A 17,246-nucleotide genomic window follows, 5' to 3' on the forward strand; every position below is an offset into this window, starting at 1 on the left:
GAGAGAGGAAAAAAAAACCTCCCTAGACCAGCTGGACACACTTTTCCTGATGCACCCCAGGATGCCATTGACTCTTGTCTACAAGGGCACATTGCTGGTCCATGCAGAACCTGTTGTCCACCAGGACTCCAAGGTCTTTATGGAGCTGCTTTCCAGCAGGACAGCCCCAAACCTGTACTGGTGCCTGCTGTTATTCCTCCTCAGATGGAGGACCCTGCACTTGTTGTTATTGAACTTCATGAGCTTTGTCTTCACCCAGCACTCCAGCCTGTCTAGATCTTGTTAGATGACTGCACAACCTGATAGGGTGTCAGCCACCCCTGCCTGTTTTGTGTCATCATTGAAGTTGCTGAGGGTACACTCAATGCCCTCATCCAGGTTGTTAATGAAGATATTGAACAAAACCAGGTCCAGAAGTGATCCCTGAGTAACACCACTAGCCACAGGCCTTCAAATTGACTCTGTGACACTGATCACAACCCTCTGAACTCTGCTGTCAAGCCAGTTTTCCTCTAATCTTTGTTGGAGAGATGAGGAGTGTGTTTAATCGCAGTAAAGGTTGGAAAAGCAGTCTAGTTTACTTAAATAATTTTGGGGGGATTATTAATTAATAAATAGTTTATGTGGAACCAAAACAATAACCAGGTGTTCTGTTATTTTTCCTCAGTTCAGAATATGCTTGGTGTTTTCCGTTTGGTTCTGTGTTTCAGCCCACTTTCTAGAAGGCAGCAAGATTGGTTTTCATTGAGCAGTCATGGAGGCAAAAAGCTGTGGCTTGTCTGATAGCTTCATCTCACAGTGCCTGTATGCTGTAAGATTAATAAGCAGTGAAACAGATTTCTTTCAACCTATAGGTTGCCTCTGACATCAGTCGTTGGTGGCAACATTATCCCAACATATGGCAATAATCCTGACCTTTGCCTTTCACACTGGCAGTGAAGACTAAAAGAAGAGCTGTTACAATAGGTATCCTACATTAATCTGAGGTGAGGTTATAAAACTTGGAGTCATAAAACTCATGTAGCCTCTGCACAATCATATAGAGTTGTTTTGTATCTCTGGGAAACTATTTTTATATTTTTTTTCCCTTTCAAGAGATGCATCTTTGAAAGAACATGAATAATTTCATAGTAAAGTTTTCCTCTAATCTCTGTTGGAGAGATGAGGAATATGTTTAATCACAGTTAGGGCTGGAAAAGCAGTCTAGTTTGCTTAGATTAGATTGAAACCATAGGGAACCTCCTTTGCAGTTTGTGAATAAATGTTTCCTTTATAATTTATTTGAAAATACAGATCATTACTTTTAGTAGCTGTCTTCACTTTGAACTGAAATCTTTGAACTTCTGTCTTTGGATTCTCTGCTTTCTATATCACAATTATTGCTAGCATTCTAATATTTTAATAGATTAAGTATGCATAGCACAGATATAAATGTACTATATGTTGTCTCTCTGCCTAAATAAAGATAATTTGTTATCTCTTTTTCTGGTATGAGGTTAGATTTTTGAAGTTATAACTATTTTCCACATGTCAGTTTTGCTTACCTATGGATCCTTTCAACATTACTAGAGAACCCATGGTTCTTTCCAACTCCATAAAGTATATTTGCTTATTATCTTCCTGATATTTAACAGATCAAAAAAATGTGACATTGAGCATATTTGGAAGATGAAGTGAAATGGATAGTCTAGTCTAGGGTAGGGTGTCCCTGCCTATGGCAGGGGGGTTGGAACTAGCTGATCCTTTTGGTCCCTTCCAACCCTGACTGATTCTATGAAATTATCTATTTTGCCTTTTTGGTTTTTTTGTTTGTTTGTTTGTTTGTTTTCTCCTACTGCCTCAAGTTGTATTTAGTTCATCTCTATGGCTTGTAAATTCATAGAATTCATAGAAATTCATAGAATTATTTGGGTTGGAAAAAACCTTTAAGATCACCTAGTCCAACCATTAACCCAGCACTGCCAAGTCCAGCACTAAACCATGCCCATTTTAAATACCTCCAAGGATGATGACTCCAACACTTTCCTGGGTAAGCATGCAAGGAAAGACAATAATCTAACAAAAACATCTCCTCCACAGACTGCATGTGTGACTAGAACTAAGAAAGATGGGAAAAGGTGGGGAAAAAATTTCCCAGACATGCAGAACTTCAATCCCACAGGTACTTCGGGTTTGAATTCTGTGAGATGCCAAGCACTTGGCAAAGACAACATTCAAGTAAGCAAGATGTTATTCTGTGTTCTTACCAGAATACTCAGAATTGTATTCTTAAGTATCCTGCTCAAGGTTAGAGCAATGTGAAGAGGAACAGTGATAAAAACCTAACACAATAATTTATCTTATGCTACTTGTTTATGGTCCTTGGTTTTTTTTGTTCTGAAATAATGATAATCGAGTTTCCTCCAAAATTGTGAATTAAAGATTAAACAAACACATGAATGAATGAATGAATAAGTATAATAAGAAAAGAATAATTAGTTTTACTTGAAAGGAAGCTGAAGTCTGAATTTCTGAAGATTTCATTCCTCTTCTTTTATATCACTTACAGTTCCAACCCTTTGGAGAAATTAAAAGAGAAAAAAATTAAAGAAGCTGTTATGGAGGCAGGGAATTAATGTGGCTGAGTCAGGAATTTATAGAAAAATAGAGTTATTTTATTTTCCTGAAAACCCACCCCAAAACTATATACAGAAATTGATTTAGTTTTAATTAGCAGATTCAGTTAGGTTGAGAAGATCTATAAAGATACCAGAGGTAGACGACTGTTTTGGAAGTCAGAAGTTGGAAAAGGCTGAGCTACTAAATATAGCATTCCCCACTATTAATCAGGCTGAGCCATTAATGTTTCCTCACAGGTGAGCCAGGCTGGCTGAAAGAAAGGGCAGTCCAGATGCTTGTCCCCTCGCTCTCTTTCAGAGATGGTCCAAGGGTCGTTAAGGCCTATTGAGCCTGCATAAAGGGTGCTAATGGTGGAAGCCCTCCAAGGGGGGACTGTCCTGTCCCTCAGTAGCTTGTCCATCGGAGCACCAGAGGACTCTTTCTTGCAGAATCTATCCAGGCCGGGGGGAGAACTCTGAGGCAGGGACCCCAAGGCGGGAAGTCCCCCAATATTTATACCCTCCCTAGACAAAGAGCAGAGTTACCACTGCCTAGGCACGAAGACCACAGCCAATCCCAGCCCGATTCCAGTGCAGGCACTGCACAGGGCACACCTCATGCCAGAAGTGCCCTTTGCTCCCCCCCTTCACGCCTGCAGGGCAGGGAGGAAAACAGGTCTTTTTGTGCCTTTTCCTTCCTCATTCAAACTACAGAGGGAGAAGAATTCAGGGGTATACAGGACTCCAGGACAGAAGCAAACAGACAAACAAACAAAATAACCCTGCACACTAGAAAGATTATAAAAGGAGACAAGGAAATAGAAAGAAGGAAAAAGTAACATCTGAGATAAAGTTTGAGGACTTATGTGCTAGTTTGAAGCAAGCTGGAATGTTTTAGTAAAAGAACTAGATAACGGGCAGTGAAATGAAAACAATTGATGTCAACTTCTCTCACAGTCACGCTGAGAACTCTGGGAAGAAGAAGTAAAACATTCTCCATTTTGTCTTTCATTCTGCCTTTGCCTTCAGACCTGGTCACATCTCATTAACCTTGCTCCCAATAACCTTGCTCCCTAACCTCTTGGCTGCACCTCTCTTCTTCCTGAGAACTGGGGTAAGGTTGTGTGAGCAAGGGGAGGTGTTGGGGTGGTTTGAGAGCCCCTCCTGGGGACTCAGGTTTCTGGGAGGGGAGTTGTGCTTCTGTATTGTTTATCCTTTGTATATTTCTGTATATAACTGTATATATTGTAAATAGCTGCCTGTGTATATTTGCTGCTTGTAAATAAATAGCTTCATTTATATTCCCAGAGGCCGTCTGAGTTAGCTGGGGCAATTCCAAAAGTGGGGGGGGGGCAGGTAAGAGCCCAAACCATCACAGACTTATCATATCCTTACAGTATTAGAGTATGCTAAAAACCAATACATTTATGTTATTTATTTGCTTGATTATAATTTCTGCTATTTTCCCCCTCATTTTAGTTTACTTTATGACACAGAAAGGTAAAAATCAGTTAGGAGTCCACTACTTTTTTTTCTTGCTACTTCAGTGGCAATTTAAGTATTTGGTGGAACAGTGAAATAATTTTGCACATTACTTGAAAATTAATTAAGGCTAATTAGTTCATTATCCAGCGTACGAGTTTGATATAGATACCTAATACCTAGAAAAGTCTCATGCTATTTGAAATGGTGGTTACTGGACAGTCTCCCCTTTGTGCTCAGTAAGATCAAGGAACAGACATGATCAGAGGGCTGGAGCACCTCTCTTGTGACAGACTGAAAGTGTTGGGACTGCTCAGTCTGGATAAGAGGAGGCCACGAGGTGACCTTCTTGTGGCCTTTTAGGATCTGAAGGCGATAAAACTGGAGAGAGACTTTTTAGCCTATCAGGGAATGACAGGACTAGAGGGAATGGAGCAAAGCTGAAGGTGGGGAGGTTCAGAGTGGATGTGAGGAGGAAGTTATTCATGAGAGTGGTGAGAGCCTGGACTGGGTTGCCCAGGGAGGTGGTTGAGGCCCCATTGCTGGAGGTGTTTAAGGCCAGGCTGGATGAGGCTGTGGCCAGCCTGATCTAAGGTAGAGTGTCCCTGCCCATGGCAGGGGGTTTGGAACTAGATGATTCTTGTGTTCTCTTCTAACCCTGACTGATTCTATGATTCTATGACAAATCAAATGGATGACACAGAGGTGAGACAGTCAACATGGATTCACTAAAGGCAAATAGTTCCTGATTATCTAGTGACAAACTTAACCTTATCTACATATTAATTATCCATACTAAAGCTTTCTCCAAGTTGCATTGTTTGTGACCTGAAGGATTTGAGCTATGATGCTTTCAAAGCTGATGTCACAGATAGTCTCAGATATACAAGAAAGCATTTTAGTTCTCTGCACAGATTGAGCTAGTTGCTATAGTAGGGTAGTATCCTTTCCCTTTCTTTCCCTGAACCCTAGTGTATCCTGCACAGTGTCTGTACTCAGAGGACAATGAGAAATACAACTATCTGTTGAGACTTGGATGAGATTTCTATTTTTAATTACTTTTCAACATTGCAAGTACTGCTAATTTCAGGATCATTTGGAAGTATATGGTGTCAACAGTGCACACTGCAGATGTCATGTTGGAGTGGAACTTTCATTTTGCAATATTTTTAAAATGATAATAAAGGTATGAGCATACAAAAATATGATTTTATGTACTTCATAAGATTAATCAATTTAATGACTGGGAGAGAATGACTGAGATCATGCTTGGTAGCAGCAAAATGTTTATTCACTTCTCAATGGAAAACTGGCATCTAAGTCCGATCACTTTAGATGTATCCATGTCAAGCCTACAGTTGAAAAATGAACCCTGGGGAAAGGAAACCTATTAACATCTTCTGTGTCCTGCTCTGAAAACACTGACGACTGTATAATTGAGGTGACATTGGCAAAAGGCCTATACATTTTTTCTCAGGTAAGACAGTCTTTTGATCCATGTGGGATTGTTTTGAGACTTTGTTATAAGTCAAAAAGAAAGTTGAGGATTGATTTTTTTTTTCAAAGAAAGAGACAAGAACACTATTAATAGCACAGTAGGGAATACTGAATGGACATAATCTGTAACCAAAGATGTAACTATTTAAAATATAATTAATTCAAATCCCTAAATTCTTGTTTTATTAAGCTTGCCTACAGCACAGAAGTAGCACACAAGCCAAAATGGATGATAGCGAGTGGAGAACTTCCACTGAAGTGACTTATGTTAGATTTTCTGGAAGAAAAGTGTCCTCCTGTGATTAGATGAGCTGTTAAAGCTATAAGTGTTTGTTTTTTTGCTGTGATGGGTCTATTTGTTTTGCTTATTTCATGCTGAAAATCATTAATGTTTAGTAAGTGATTAAAGTACAGAAAAGTCAAGTAATGGAAGTTTCTTTCATCTCTTCATTGAGATGAATTTGTATGTCATAGACACCAATGATCATTTTCTAACCCATTTAGGTTAGAGCATTTTCAATTTTTAAGCAAAAAATAATTGAAGGCATTTAAAAAAATATATTTCCATTTGGAGCATATTAAAACCAATAATATTTCAGTTCCTTTATACATCTCATAATGATTTCAGAAAATCAACACAAGAATACCATCTATGTCTATCATCATTGACACATCGGATAATGGGTGATAAGGACCTCTCCGTTCAGATGCTTCAATCAATGGAAATATTTTACATCTTGACCCATGAAGACAGTATTTCCTCTGGTGTTTCTTGCTTATGACATGAACTGCAGATTCGAGGAGGAGGAGGAGGAGGAGGAGGAGGAGAAGGAGAATGAGGAGGAGGAGAAGGAAAAAGAGAAAGAGGAGGAAAAAGAGAAAGAGAAAGAGAAAGAGAAAGAGAAAGAGAAAGAGAAAGAGAAAGAGAAAGAGAAAGAGAAAGAGAAAGAGAAAGAGAAGGAAAAGGAGAAGGACAAGGAGAAAGAAGGAGAAGAGACAAGGAAAGGGAAAGGGAATGAGAAAGAGAAAGAAAAAAGGGAAAAGGAAAAAATAAAGAAAAATAAATAGAAAAAGAAAAAGAGAAAAAGTAAAACAATAAAAAGAAAGGAGAAGAAAAATGAAAAGGAAATGGAAAAGGAAAAGAAAAAAAGAAAAAATAAAAATAAAAAGAAAAATGAAAAAGGAGAAGAAAAAAGAAAAAACAGAAGAAAAAGAAAGAAAAAAAAATTAAAAAAAAACAACAAAAGGAAAATAAAAAGAAAAAATAAAAAGGAAAAGAAAAAATTAAAAGAAAAAAAATAGCAAGAACAAGAACTAGAAAAAGAAAAAGAAAAATAATTTTTCTAAAGTCAAGTATTGGACAGGGTTTCTCCTGAGATGCAGGAAGAATAAAAGAATGAGAAAAAGGCAGACTGTCTCTAGAGACAATAGTGGAATTGTATGTGGTGGTGGAATATTACATTTTAAATAAAATCAGACCACTGGAGAACTATAGAAACACAGAATGAAGTACAGACCAAACATATAACAAAAGTAAGCAATTTAGAGCTCAAGTAATAGCTGTTAAGTTGAATAAATTGCCAGATATAGTAAAGAAAATGGACACCTAAGAGTTACCTGATACATTTGTCATAGGGTGAAGAGGGGAGAGGACATATAATAATGGTAAAATCTGCAGGCATACTGAACAGAAAGGCACCTGAAGTTGATATATTCTTTATGCAGCTTCTAAGAGCTCACAGAAAGTGCTTAAAATAATGGTGTTTGATAGTGACTCATTTTAAAATCATTGGTGTCTTACTTCAGAAGATTGCCTAGCCTGAAAGACAGCTCAGAATTCACTGACCAGGATCCACAATGCTGGTGAGAATATGCTCTTTGAGGCAACATCACTTTGAAGTAATGGTCACTGAGCAGTAGTCATTCCTCTTGAAAACCTTTCCTGCCCACAGCTGTGCTTTTATTAATTCTTACTAGCCCAAAGACCAGAAATGTCGATACTGAAAATCTATCTGAATTTATTAGTAGACTAAAAATCTGTAAAGGTTTCATAAAAGTAATCTCTGATTTCTATGTTCCATTAGAGTCCAGGTAGAAACAAAAGACTACTGAACTACTTAATCATATCAGTGGTGAAGTCTTTGAAACAAATGTAGACATATATCTCTAGGCAATCAGTAAATTTTGAAGCCAGAACTACTCACATCTGTAATGCTTTGGAGGCTAAAGGCTCTGACAGATAGGGGAATATTTCACTTAGGTGTCAATAAGGCAAATGCCTTGCTCTGGATGAAGCCTATTGCTTTAGCAGCATTTTCTTTCCATGTTACATTATCTTTCATGTCATTTCTGTATGAAAAGAGATGCCTGCTGATGTCAGCAGTTAGAAGATCTTGTGAACTGTGTACAGATTGTTTCATGCACAAGATGTTTTACTCACAGTTTAAAAAACCCCAAACAACTCCCTGAGAATTAGAATTAACAGAAATCAATACAACTGCACTGTGATAATCAACAGAATTTTACTGCTAAACATTGCATTTGACAAGTATTTTTTAATACTTAAAGGATGTGCATGAGCCATCAGTGTCCACTTACACCCTAGAAAGCCAACCGCATAAAAAGAAGCATGACCAGCAAGTGGAGGGAGGTGGTTTTCCCCATCAGGTAAGACCCTAGTTGGGATACTACATACAGCTCTAAGGTACCCAGCACAAGAAATGCATGAACATGTTGGACTGCATCTAGAGGAGGGCCCCAAAAATTATCAGCGTGGTGGAACACCACTCTCGTAAGAAAAAGCTGAGAGTTGAAGTTGTTCAACTTGAAGAAGAGAAAAAGCTGAGAGTTGAAGTTGTTCAACTTGAAGAAGAGACATCTGATTGAAAGCTTTTGATATTGAAAGGAGGCTTATAAGAAAGATGGAGACTATCAAACGCTGTAGTGACAGGGGAGGGGGTCAATGTTTTTTAAGCTGAAAGAAGGTAGGTTCTGGATACAAGGAATATTTTTTTTTTTCAATGAGCATGGCAAGGCACTGAAAGAGGTTTCCCACACAAGTTGTGGATATCTGTGCTAGTTTGAAGCAGGCTAGAATGTTTTGGTGAGAAAAAGTAGACAATTAGCTGTGAAAAGGAAAACAATGGTTATGTCTACTGCCCTCACAGTCTCGCTGAGAGGTATGGGAGCAAGAAGGGTAAACATTAGATAACACTTTCGCCATTTTGGTCTTCACTTTCTGGCTGGCTTTGGACTCAGCTGCATCTCCCTAACCTCACTGCCACTAACCTTGCTTCTTAACCTCTTGGCTGAACCTCTTTTCTTCTTAGGACTGGGGTAAGGTTGAGAGGGGCAGGGGGAAGGTGCAGGGGTGGTTGAGAGCCCCTCCTGGGGACTCAGGTTTCTGGGAGGGGAGTTGTGTTTCTGTATTACTTTTACTTTGTATATTTCTGTATATAATTGTATATACTGTAAATAGCTGCTTGTATATTGTGCTGCTGCAAATAAATAGCTTCATTTATATTCACAGAGTCCGACTGAGTTAGCTGGGGCATTTCTAAAAGTGTGGGGGGGTGGGTAACAGCCAAACCACCACAATATCCCATGACTGGAAGTGCTCAAAGTTAGGCTTCATGTAACTTTAGTCCCTGCATATAACAAGGGAGTTGGAATCACAGAATCACTGTGCTAGTTTGAAGCTAGCTAGAATGTTTTGGTGAGAAGGATTAGATGACAGTGCTGATGTCCACTTCACTCATAGGCTTGCTGAGAGGTATAAGAACAAGAATCCAAACATAGATAAGGGAGTCGCACTTCTTTTTGGGGCATCTCTTGAGCTGCATTTCTCTCTAGCCTCTCTGTCATCTCTCTGGTTAATCCACTTTGCTTCCTAACCCCCTGGCCGAACCTCCATTCTTCCTTTGGACTGGGGTAAGGTTGAGAGGGGTGGCAGAAGGTGAAAGGGTGGTTGGGAGCCCCTCCTGGGGACTCAGGTTTCTGGGAGGGCTGTTGTGCTTCTGTATCACTATAACTTGTATACAACTGTATATACTGTAAATATCTGCTTGTATATTGTGCTAAGCTGTAAATATAAAGCTTCATTCACTTTTCAGAGCAGCTGAGTCTAGTCTGGGTGATCTTTCAAATCATAGAATCATAGAACAATTTGAGTTGGAAGGGACCTCCAAATGTCTAGTCCAACTCCCCTGCAGTCAGCAAGGACATCCTGCACTAATTCAGTTTGCCCAGAGCCCTGATGAGCCTGACCTTGACTATCTCCAATGATGGGGCCTCAACTATCTCCTTGGGCAACCTGTTCCAGTGCTCCACTACCTCCAGGGTAAAGATCTTTCTCCTAACATCCAACCTAAATCTCTTCTCTAGTTTAAAACCACTGCCCTTCATCCTGCCACTTCAGGCCTTTGTAAACAGTCCCTCTTCTGCATTCTTGTTGGCCACCTTTAGGTACTAGAAGGTTACTATTAGGTCTCTGTGGAGTCTTCTCTTCTCCAAGCTGAAATCAGAGCAGGTTTCTGGCTTCTTGGTAGACGTCTCTGCATAACTTGCAAACTGTTGTTCGTGATGAAATGTTACAAAATCTTACTGCTGACTTCTATTCAGTAATGATTTGTATATAATTTTGTTACATACTTCAACTTGATCTCCAAAAACACCAAGCAAAAATATTTCTCTTTATCCAGTCTGTAAAAAAATAAGCTAAGCTGACAAATGTGAGAAAGGCAAAGGAAAAGAAATACAAGGAAAACAGAACTGCCCAGATTCACAGATCACTTGCTGTGCAATCTAATATTCAAGATGACTGCAAACAGACCATTCCATCTTCATGTCCTCATCTCCATCCTTTTCCTCTCCATTTCCCTCCCTTCTCCACCATATCCACCTCTTTCTCTCCTGCACAATACATTTCCCCCTTTTTTTCCCCCCAAACTCATAACACCTGGGTTCTGTTGGAGTCTCCTCCCACCCCAGGTGTCACTACTTTGCCCTCCCTGCCCACTCCCCTTTTCAATCTAGATTCTATTGGAGTCTCCTCCCACCCCAGGTGTCACTACTTTGCCCTCCCTGCCCACTCCCCTTTTCAATCTGGATTCTATTGGAGTCTCCTCCCACCCCAGGTGTCACCACTTTGCCCTCCCTGCCCACTCCCCTTTTCAATCTGGGTCTTGTTGGAGTCTCCTCCCACCCCAGGTGTCACCACTTAGCACCCCCCTACCCACTCCCCTTTATAAGTGGCCCCAGGAAAGGCAAGCCCCAAGTTTGCCCATTGTGGGCAGAAGGATCCTCCTCGGATCGTCACCGGTGAGTGCTCTGTGGTGCATCACTGGGTGAATGGTGGAGGGGATTCAAAGGCCGGGGGGCCTGGTGGGCCCCCCGGCTAGGTAGGGCTAGGTCTCATGATTGCTCTGACATTGCTCACAGGTGCTGGGTAGGCTTCCTTAGGCTGAGTTTCTCCGTGTTGAGTTGCTGCTTTCAGCTCACTGAGGATGACCTGGAGTACTTGGCTGAACCTATGCCGGATCATGGAGGAACACATCCAGGCAAGTCTTGAATATCTCCAAGTCTCTTCCAGTGTTCTGTCACCCTCACAGTCAAAAAATTCTCCTTTGTGTTTACTTGAAGCTTCCTATGCCTCAGCTTCCAGCCACTGCCCCTTGCCCTGTCATCAGGCATCGCCAAGAAGAGCCTGGCTCTGTCCTCCTGGCACTCATTTATCCTTCTGTGTAAGTAAATAACCATCTCTAAAATGTAGGTAGAACACACAGCACTCTAGATGACCTCAGGTACCAAGTCAAGTGGCAGTGCCCACCTTTGCAGGCTGAGTCTCCCACACAGCAAGACCCTGCAGCCTGTGAGGACAGCAAAGCCACGCTTCCTGCGCAGGAGCTGAAGGGCTCTGGTGATGTCTGGGGTTATAGGATGGACTTAACAGCCACGTGGAGAAACCATTCAGAACAAACTGCAAATCACATCCTTCAAAAAAGAAGAGGCCTTTGGAGGGAGCAAACCAGGGCTATTTCCCTTCTTGGCTGAGGCAGCAATGAGGAAAAGGAGTGGCTAAGACCCTGAGACCCCTTCCCTGGCAGGAAGAGAGGCACTGCCATCAATTTTTGAACTCCACATTGTTGTGGAGGGCCTGTAGGCCCCAAAAGAGGCTTGTTTATGCCCCTACATGCCTGGACATGTGTTTTCTGCCAGGACCCCTGGTTGTAAACAGGTTGTGTAAGCCACACACACCCAGATCGTGTCTCCCTGGGGCAAATCCATATGATCCCCATATTTGGGAAAGTCCAGACAAAATCCTCCTGCCTGTTATGGTAAGGTTTGGCTTACTGCCAACCTGACTGGTCACTCTAGTGGCCAAAGGGCACATAAACCGTGGCCCACAGTCCCTAAAGAGCAGTGCACAGGTGAACCACATGCTCAGCTCTCTGACCCTGCCTGCAGCACAGCTCATCTCTCTGACCCATCTGCATGGATCAGACACAGCTCTGACCTTCACCTGAAGCACTCAGCTGCTCATACTCACATGCTCGGATGCCATTGCATAGCTCAGAGGCTCAGACCTCATGCTTTGATTCAATTGCAGCTCACCTGCCTGCGTACCTTGGATGCAGAGCTCATTTAAGCCTGCACATACATATATAAGGAGCCAATAGCCTTCTAATCCAGCTGTGCACATCTGCAAGCTATATTGCTTTACCTTACCCCTTCTGGGGACTCAGGTTTCTGGGAGGGCTGTTGTGTTTCTGCATTATCTTTTGCTTTCTATATTTCTGTATATAACTCTATATATACTATAAATATCTGCTTGTATATTGTGCTAAGCTGTAAATAATAAGCCTCATTCCATTTTCCAGAGCTGTCTGAGTCTAATTTGGGTGATTTCCAAAGTGGGGGTAACACCCAAACCATCACAATCACAGAAACATCACCAAGTCCAACCTATAACCCTATTCTACAAGACTCACCTTAAACCATATCCCTAAGCAACAGATCCAAACGACCCTTAAACACAACTAGGGTCAGTGACTCAACCACCTCCCTAGGCAGCTCACTCCAGTGCCTGACCACTCTCTCCAAAACTTTTTCCTAATATCTAATCCAAACCTGCCCAGTCTCAGCTTGAGGCCTTTCCCCCTTCTTCTGTCTCCAGTTACCTGTGAGAAGAGCCCAGCACCAGCCTCTACAACATCCCTTCAGGTAGTTGTAGACAGTGATGAGATCTCCCCTCAGCCTCCTGTTTTATGAACTAGCCATCCCCAGATCCCTCAGTCACTCCTCATAAAATTTATTCTCCAGGCCCTTCCCCAACTTCATTGCCCTCCTCTGGACCCACTCCAGTACCCCCACATCTCTCTTGCGTTGCACTGCCCAAAACTGAACACAATACTTGAGCTCACCCTTAAATCAGTTTACACTTAAAGATTCTTTCAGCCTAAAGCATTCTATGATTGTAATCTATTACTATGTAAGTCTACAATCTTCCCTTTTCTTTGCAAAGTTCAATTAAAAAAAAAAGTTGGATTTCTTTTGTATTTCATTTTAAAGCTTGGCTCACAGGCCTTTAAGATACAGGAGACAAAAGACTGAATGTTTATTCTAAGAAAGAAATTCTCACACTAATAAAATGCTTGGACTCATCAGTAAAAAGAAGAAAAAATAATTTTTTTAAGAGAGTAACTAGAAAGAATTAATTGAAATAATAATAATAACAAAACCAGAACTAGATCAGGTCACATTTAAGACCAAAATGCAGACAGCAATATGTGGATAGGCAAATGCAGGTATCTTTATGTAAACTAAGTGCCCAAGCTCTGAAAATATATCTGACAGTTATTCAGTTCAGCTGCCTAATCATAGCTGTTTGTTACTTCCTGAGATATTTAGGGTATTTGAGCAATCAGTGATTCTATGTCAGTGTAGAGCTTGGCCTATATGATATGAGCAATCTGCTCAGCAGGCTCATAACACTAAATATCCACAAGAGAAACTGTACAACTCAGAAGTACCTCACAAACCAGTGGAAGACCTTTTTTTGATCACTTTCAAGTTTTCTAAATGTTTTCTGTTTGACATTTAGTCAACATTAGTCTTCATTATATCTCCAAGTGTTGACACCAAATCAAAGCTTCTGCAGTTGATGTGTCCCTTAAGAAAAAATATGACTCCATTAAGTTGTTCTATTGTTCCTGAAGGTGAACATAAATTCCATAAAAAATAGAGAATGTAGCAACTGTCTGTTCAACTTGAGACAAGTTTGTGCCTGTATCTTTTTCATGTTGATGGTTCACTTTAATAATGAAAATGAAACATAACACTTGTGTTAGATATTGTAGATGAGAAGTGCCGATATTCCATCAGCATGATGACAAAGGAAAACTTGCATTCTTTTGGGCTAATATTTGAAAGAGATCTAAGGCAAATGAAAATAAGAAGGGTCTAGAAAAACATATTTATTCCTAGTGTTGAAATTGTTAGTGCTGGAATCTGTCTAGTGTTGGAATTAGAGCCCATCTTTTGGTTAATTCGATCTGATTTTATCACATGGAAAGCACGCTGTCTTTTTGGTCATAATGCTTTTTTTAAAGGATTGTGTAAAGAAAAATTAACATTCAAGCCCTCTGTTACTGCATGGACTCATTCTCTGTCACTGTATTTCTGTAAGTCTTTAAAGATTAACAGTGTACTGAGAACATTGAGATCCTGGTGATCCTTTCCAACCACAGCGATTCATAGTGATTAGATGTTGTGCTGAGGGATTTGGTTTAGTGAAGGACTTGTCAGTGTGAAACTAATGATTGGACTTGATGATCTTGAAGGTCTTTTCCAATCTATGAAATTCTTTGACTCTGTGCTTCTGTGATTCTCTGTTTAGGGAAAAATACAAAGCTTCCTTACCATATTATGGAGTATGGCAAGTCTAAACATCACAAAAGCAAGCTAATCAAGCTTCCTTACCATATTATGGAGTATGGCAAGTCTAAACATCACAAAAGCAAGCTAATCTTTTTGTTTGTTTGTTTTTTTAAACACTGCTCAGTGTCAGTGTTGACTACATTATTTACAGGAGGAAATTATTTTTAACCAGATGCTCAGGAACTTCTTTGATTACGACATTGGGAAAGTGAAAACGCAGAGAGATGCCTTTTTGGTTTGGGCTGCTGTTGCAGTATATGATTCAGTAGTGCCTTTGATTCTCCTGTGAGCACTGAAATTAGGAAAACTTGGATTCCCTCTGAATTATTATTGCAGATATCTAGTAAATCAGGAACAAACATAAATTACTTTAAATATGGAAATCCTGTTGATTTATACTTGTCTTTTCCCAAGAATCTGTATATGTAATGTCAGAGTGTTTCTCCCAGGAACTGCAGTGTTCTTTATCCATTGTTTGTACTATTGTCTAAGTGAATATTACTCACTAAGAGGAGACAAAAATGAAATAGTTATAATCATAGAATCAACCAGGTTGGAAGAGACCTCCAAGATCATCCACTCCAATCTAGCACCCAGCCCTATCCAGTCAACTAGACCATGGCACTGAGTGTCTCAGACAGGCTTTTCTTGAACACCCCCAGGGATGGTGCCTCCACCACCTCCCTGGGCAGCCCATTCCAATGGCAAATCACTCTCTCTGTGAAGAACTTCCTCCTAATATCCAGCCTAGACATCTCCTGGCACAACTTGAGACTGTGTCCCCTTGTTCTATTGCTGGTTGCCTGGGAGAAGAGACCAACTCCCACCTGGCTACAGCCTCCCTTCAGGAAGTTGTAGACAGCAATGAGGTCACCCTGCAGCCTTCTCTTCTCCAGGATGCATGCACCCAGCTCCCTCAGCCTCTCCTCACAAGGGCTGTGCTCCAGGCCTCTCACCAGTTTCGTCTCTCATCTCTGGACACATTCCAGTATCCCCTGAATTGAGGAGCCCAGAAGTGGACACAGGACTCAAGGCGTGGCCTGACCAGTGTTGAGCACAGGGGAAGAATAACCTCCCTTGTCCTACTGGCCACACTGTTCCTGATCCAGGCCAGGATTCCATTGGCTCTCTTGGCCACCTGAGCACACTGATGCTTTTCAATTAGAACACAACAAATTACAGTCTTGTTCAGTAAACACTTTGTGCATTACCCTAGTTACGTTCTGAGTTATGTTTTCACTGCTTCTTAACAGGAGGGAGCTGATGTGACACTAAAGAAACAGAAGAGATTCAGACCCAAGGAGGAGATACTGAACAACATATAGTGTCTCAAAATACTTGCCAAGCACAGTTATTTTTTAGAACCTTGATAATAAAATAATGAAATAGTCAGTCACCCTTTACTATGGATGATATATGGACAGCATAAAGTAACTTTGCTTCCTTCTTATTATACTTCATACTACATAGTATAGCACAATTCTGTCTTCATATTGAGATTTTGAGATACAGCTGTGTCTTGCTGGCCAAGCAGGTAAATTTTGTGATCACTTAAGATTTTCACATACAGCATCATTTCAGTGGGATTGGGACAAATCACAACATCTCTATTCAATTTAAAATTGATGAAGTTGTCTTTGCCCTACTCTTTGAATAAGATGATGTAGCAGTTCTTTTTAAACAGTGCTCTGCATGTTAAATTGTCCTTGAAGCTGTCGGTTTCTCTACATTTCACACATGTAATTGACAATTGTACAGATTCTTTAGCTCTATATTAAGAACAATTTAGTCTTACAAAACCAGTGTTTAGAGTTTGTCAAAATTATCCAGTTTTTCAAATGCAGATTTATACCAATGTATTCAACTTGAAATTCAGAGTGTAATATAAGCCTTGATAAATTCAGTCATTCTGACTGGAAATATCAGTGAATTAATTTTCAGTAGACATTTTCATATATCTATTCCAATAGTGAGGAAAATCCAAACTTCTGACTTAGATCTCTCATTTTAAAAGTTGTAATCCTATGAATTTTCACCATTAAGTGACTGCCAATGCAATAAACATCAATAAACATACTTCCCCCCCCCCTCCCCCCCCCCCAGACTGTAAGTTTACAAAGAATTCAAAGAGAGAGCTCTGCAGAAAAACTGTGACCTGTTTTCAGATGGGATAGAGATGATTTTTCTTCTTAGTAGATAGAATAGTGCTGTGTTTTGAATTCAGTGTGGGAATTTATATGACAAGAATGTTGATAATATACTGATGTATTTAATTGTTACTAGAAAACCAAAGGGTTTTCAACTCCCTTTGTCTTGCTAGTGTGCAGGTGCAAAAGAAAGTGGCAGAGAGCATATCCAGAGACACAGACCAAAATGAGCCAATGAATTGGCACTGAAAGAGTTGGGGCTGTTCAGTCTGGAGAAGAGGAGGCTCTGAGGACACAAAACAGAATTTACATACAGATGTGCTCAGAATTCCCTGATGAAGGCTTTCAAATATCAGATATTTTCAACAGCACATTCTAAAGGAAAATACAGCAAAAGTAAAATTCAATTGATTTTGTTTTCTTCTTAAATTAATTCCTTAAAATATTAACAAGTATTTCAGTAGAAACATGTATACTGGAAGAGACATAAAGAGGCCATCTAAGGCAAACATCTTACTCATACCAGGTCCACTTAGAGCAGGTTTCTTTGGCCTGTATTTAGCTGAGTTTTTGGTATCTTAATGAT

At 40.3% G+C, this 17,246-nt stretch overlaps 1 long non-coding RNA gene across 3 annotated transcripts; it reads left to right on the plus strand.

Moving 5' to 3' along the window:
• The first annotated feature begins 10,857 nt into the window (after positions 1 to 10,857).
• On the plus strand, positions 10,858 to 15,905 carry LOC135173917 (uncharacterized). Of its 3 annotated transcripts, none has more exons than XR_010301557.1 (4): positions 10,858 to 10,895; positions 11,016 to 11,134; positions 11,217 to 11,317; positions 15,767 to 15,905. It is a non-coding gene; the product is annotated as an uncharacterized LOC135173917 (long non-coding RNA). The 3 variants fall into 3 exon arrangements; XR_010301554.1 differs by having other exon boundaries at positions 11,232 to 11,317; XR_010301555.1 differs by lacking the exon at positions 11,217 to 11,317.
• Positions 15,906 to 17,246: the final 1,341 nt, after the last annotated feature.

The sequence above is a fragment of the Pogoniulus pusillus genome, chromosome 3 (assembly GCF_015220805.1).
Source record: "Pogoniulus pusillus isolate bPogPus1 chromosome 3, bPogPus1.pri, whole genome shotgun sequence".
Classification (NCBI taxonomy): Eukaryota; Metazoa; Chordata; class Aves; order Piciformes; family Lybiidae; genus Pogoniulus; species Pogoniulus pusillus.